This window comes from Salmo salar, chromosome ssa18, assembly GCF_905237065.1.
Source record: "Salmo salar chromosome ssa18, Ssal_v3.1, whole genome shotgun sequence".
Lineage (NCBI taxonomy): Eukaryota > Metazoa > Chordata > Actinopteri > Salmoniformes > Salmonidae > Salmo > Salmo salar.
The window spans coordinates 7,182,750-7,188,468 of NC_059459.1; positions in this window are offsets into that span (position 1 = coordinate 7,182,750).

Here is a 5,719-nt window from a genome sequence, read left to right on the forward strand (position 1 = left end):
TAGAAAATGTGAAATGGATTAAAATGACAACAGTTGACAGCTGTATGAGTTCACCATTTACACAACATATGCTGCAACCTTTTGTAATTTGAATAGTTTGTTTCATATTGGCTGGCTTCCAACAATAGCTGAATTTGCAAAGCTAGCGAGCACCAATTCAGTTTCAGTGGTGTTTGCTATAATCTTTGCTACCCGGGTTAAATAAAGGTGAAATAAAATAAATAAATAAAAGTTCCCTTGCGACAATTTAGCTTTTGCAACGAGACCATTAAATATATTTAAAACAATGGTAGAAGAGAGTGTAGTTCTGTTCAGTTTGGACTTCAGTTTATCGCTAACCTTATCACAGGGACTTTGAAGCACTAACTTACATCATCTGCATGCTGATTCCATCTTTGACGACGCCACATAAATGGAATAGGTACTAGCGAGCTTAATAGTTAATATTTGCGCGCTAGCTCTGCATATTCAGCTAGTGTGTGTGTGCGCGATTGACTGGATGAACTTCACGGCAGTTACGTGCAAACTAAGGAACTGGCAGTGGATCAAACCATTGTGAGGCAAAGGGCGGGGGGGGTCGCAATCTTTTGAAACTTAAAAACGCGCTATTAAGTGCTATAATCAGCACAATTGCTTTCATTGCGTATTATTAATATTATTTAAATTACATAGTTATGTTTCAGTGATATATTGGGGGGGACAAATCATATTTTTCCCAGGATGGGGGGGGGGTCGTGTCCCCCCCGTCCCCCCCGGGATTTCCGCCCCTGGCTGTCGGCTATATTAGCCACGACTTACCGTTCTTTGTGCAGCTTCAAATGTCGAACAAAGTTGGAAGTTGTTGCGCCTCCGTCTGTAATTTTCTTCCCGCATGTTTTGAAGTTTCAATCCATTTTTTGTTGATACAGCGTAGTCTTTGTATCTGAAAATAATAATTTTGGGTATCATCTTTCTAAGGGCTCCATCTGAATTCACCCTTCCTGTCACGGTTGTCAAAAGGAGAGGACCAAGGTGCAGCGTGTGTGTCGTTCCACATTTTATTTACTCTGTGAAACTATGCAATACATCAAACAACTGAATAGACAAAACAACAAATCGTGACGCAGAGGAGAAACAAACACTACTCAAAAATAATCACCCACAAAACCTAGGAAGAAAAACCCCTACTTAAGTATGATCTCCAATTAGAGACAACGAGGACCAGCTGCCTCTAATTGGAGATCATCCCAAACAAACCAACATAGAAATACAAAAACTAGAACCTAAGAACATAGAAATAGAACACATAGAATAAACCCACCTGTCACGCCCTGACCTACTCTACCATAGAAAATAACAGCTTACCATGGTCAGGACGTGACACTTCCAACGTTCCTCTGCACTGCCACGCGCAACTTTTCTCAGCTGGCACAATTTGATTGGCTGCTGTCCGATTCCAACTGTAATCCGTTAAATGAAGAGTTAATGCGCTGCACACTTTTTTTTTAATAGCATAATTTTTTATATTTGGGCTTGGGGAGGGTATCAAGTCAGTTTGAGTCAAAAGGCTCAAGTCCAAGTTAAGTCATGAGTCATTGGTGTTAAAGTCAAAGTCGAGTTGCAAGTCATCATATTTGTGACTCAAGTCCACACCTCTGCTTTCTACCACTTAAAATTTCACTCAGCCTATTGAGTCCACTGGTCTAACTCACACAGAACTACCCTACGCCTTGACCTCCTGCAACTAGTGAGGTCTGGCCGCCTGCCCGCTCAACCCCATCACATCCTCCCTTCTCCAGACCATCTCTGGAGAACTTATCCCATTCCTCACTTCCCTCCTTAACTCATCCCTGACCACTGGCTTCATCTCCTCTGACTTCAAAATGGCCCGAGTCGCTCCTCTCCTCAAGAAACCAACACTCGACTCATCTGACGTCAAACTATAGACCTGTATCCCTTCTTTCTTTTCTTTCCAAAACACTTCAGCATGCTGTCTATGATCAACTTTCTCGTTATCTCTCTCAGAACAATCTTCTTGACCCTAACCATCAGGCTTCAAGATGGGTCACTCATCCGAGACTGCTCTTCTCTGTGTCATGGAGGCTCTCCGCACTACCAAAGCTGACTTTCTCTCTTCTGTTCTGACCCTCCTAGATCTCTCCGCTGCCTTCGAGACTGTGAACCACCAGATCCTCCTCCCTCTCAGGGCTGGGTGTTTTAGGCTCTGCACACTCTTACATTGCATCCTACATTTCATCCTACTTGGCAGACAGCTCCTAGTTCTAGGCCCTCTTCTCTCTATACACCAAGTCCCTCGGCTCCGTCATATCCTCACATGGTCTCTCCTATCATTGCTATGTGGATGGCACTCAACTACTTTTCTCCTTCCCCCCTTCTGACACCCAAATGGCGACACACATCTCTGCATGCCTGGCAGATATCTCAACTTGGATGTCGGCCCACCACCTCAAGCTCAACCTCGCCAATACGGAGCGGCAGTTCCTCCCAGGGGAAGGCCTACCCGCTCGGTCGACAACTCCACAGTACCGCCCTCCCAGAGTGCAAAGAATCTTTGTGTGATCCTTTGTGTGACCCTGTCGTTCTCTGCAAACATCAAAGCAGTGACTCACTCCTGCAGGTTCATGCTCTACAACATCCGTACAGGAAGTGGCGCAGGTCCTATTCCAGACACTTGTCCTTTCCCATCTGGACTACTGCAACTCGCTGTTGGCTGGGCTCCCCGCTTGTGCCATCAAACCCCTGCAACTTATCCAGAACACTACAGCTCGCTATGCTTACACCCCAACCCGAGCACTCCGTTCTGCCACCTCAGGTCTCTTGGCCTTCCCACCCCTACAGGAGGGCAGCTCCCACTCAGTCCAGTCCAAGCTCTTCTCTGTCCTGGCACCCCAATGGTGGAGCCAGCTTCCCCTTGAAGCTATGACAGCAAAGTCCCTGCCCATCTTCTGAAAACATCTGAAACCCTTCCTCTTTCTTATTTTACCTTTATTTAACTAGGCAAGTCAGTTAAGAACAAATTCTTATTTTCAATGACAGCCTAGGAACAGTGGGTTAACTGCCTTGTTCAGGGGCAGAACGACAGATGTATACCTTGTCAGCTCAGGGATTTGAACTTGCAAACTTTCGGTTACTAGCCCAACACTCTAACCACTAGGCTACCCTGCCGCCCAAACCAGTATTTTATATAATCCTCCTCCTCACCTCGAGGAAAACCTCAACCAGCACTTGCACTTGACCACCCTCTACTGATAGCTACTTTATTTAGGAAAAATTTACTTTCTATGCCTGTGATATGTGGTTGTCATCTTAAGATGAATGCACTAACTGTAAATCGAGTGTGACGACCCTCCCACTCTGTCTGCCGTATTCTCTCTCTTTGTTCTTGTTTCCTTATTAGGATGCCGGTGGGCGGAGTTGGAAGGGTCGTCAGCTAAATGGGAAGCACCTGGGCCCGGCTGTGTCCCAGGATAAATAGACCTCTTCCATAGTCATTGGGGAGACTCTCTCCATGCAGACACTTTGTTGATTTTGGTTGTGTAGTTTTGTGGCTTTTTGGTTATTTGCTTTGGCACCTTTCAACACCCTGCATTATTACGTTCAGGTATGCAAAACACTCACTTACACTACTGATTACACACACCATTGTTAGTTACTTTATTTAATAAATATATATTTTGATACTCCTTGTCTCCACGTTGTCTCCCTTTTGTTGTGAACTCGTAACACGAGCGACTGCTAAACTACTGAAATGTAAATCTTCTCCCCAGTCTAAGGTTGTTTGCAGAGGGTGAAGGGGCAAGATAAATGATTTAAGCGCCTTTGAATGGGGTTATGGTAGTAGGTGCCAGGCACACCGGTTTGAGTGTGTCAAGAATTGCAATGCTGCTCAACAGTTTCCCAAGTGTATCAAGAATGGTCCACCACCCAAAGGACATTCAGACAACTTGACACAACTGTGGGAAGCATTGGAGACAGCTTTCGACACCTTGTGAAGTCCATGCCCAACTATTTGCAGCTGTTCTGAGGCCAAAAGGGGGTGCAACTCAATATTAGGAACGTGTTCCTAATGTTTTGTAGACTCAGTGTAGCTGCTCAGTGTAAAGGAAAGAAAATATGTGCTAAGTGTGGAGGGGAACATGATTACAGCGACTGGGAACAATGTGAAGGCTAAGTGTTGTAATTGTGGGGGGGAACACAGTGCAGCATTTGGTAGATGCCAGGTGCAGAGAGAGGCAAGAGAAGCCCAGAGATATAGAATCAATCATGATGTCTCATTTGCAGAGGCTGTAAGACAGATTGCTGTCACCACTAGGTGGACTGATGGAGCTACTATGGCTGCTCCCATATTAAGACGAACCTACTGTTAGAACTGGTGCTTCTGCTAGTCCTGACATGGTTTCGAGGTCTGTTCAGAAATCATGCTGTGTCAAAGGACGCTTTGATAGTAAATAAAATGGACTTCGTAGCTTTCATTGGAAAGGTTATTAACACGACTCGGATTGTGGAAAGCAGAAATGACAGGTTGACTATTATTGTGGATACGGCAACAGAGTTATTTGGGGTAACAGATGTTACTGTCAACATTATTTTTTAAATGTTGAATAATCCTAAAGAAGAACAAACCTGACCTTAGACCAGCTAATGGATCAATGTCAAGGTGGACAAGGAGGTTAATTTGGGAGATCCATTTGTACTATCAAGTACTGTGAAGAGAGCAGTGGGAAAGGTGGATTCAATCATGGTGAGTAGAAGCGGCCTTGTTTTGGTTAATTGTGTAGATGAAGAACAGAAGACGCGTGCAATGGATGTGGCAAAATTGCCCACATCGGAAGTAACCTGTATTGATCTTCAAAGAAGGGCAGCTGCCAAAGGAGTTACAGTATGTCTGGAGTGTCGTTAGATGACGACTACCTTATTCAGAAAATCCCAGGAGTGATCAGTGCATGTCACCTAACCAGTATGGTAAATGGAAAGAAGGAGAAAAGCCTATCGATGCTATTGCTGGTTGAGGAGACAACCTGCACATGTGCAGCTTGGATATGTGAGGTAGGCGGTGAGAGCATTTGTGTCCAAACGACTACAGTCTGGGAATTGCAAAAGATATGTCCATGTGTCAAATGTTTGCAGATGGAAGAAGTATGTTATTGAATAAACTGTGAATGGAAAATGTTGCAACTGTGGTGGGGATCATACCCTGTTAGGGTGAAAGAGGTTGAGATGTCAAGGATCAAGGGTGGCACAGCAGATCCCCTATGTGGAGGTGGTGAAGCGAGTCAAAGGGTCAAGAGGCCACAGTGCTGAAGAAGATATGAAGATGGATGCACCATGATCTGGATACACTCATTGTGAAGAAGGTAGATTTCGTAGCATTTATAGCCACAGTTATTAATTGTACTGCACAAGTGTCCAAGAATTCCAAGAAGTTGGGCATCACTTTATCTGCAGCCGATACGTTTTTGGGGCTCCAAGACTTTTTCACTGCAAGGTCTATTGTCGCCAGAAAACGTCCCGCCCTCACAGGATCCTTCTGAGCCTGTCTAGGGATCTGATTAGAATGTTGGATTTTAACAGAAAATAAGGTTGATTTTGTTTCCTTAAAATGTATTTTTGATAGTTTGTATGAATATTTTTTACCCTGCATTAATTTGTTCTTTTTCGGATCTTTATCATCCACCCGCACATTAGGTGGCGCAATGCACATCATTATACCAGAGAAGAA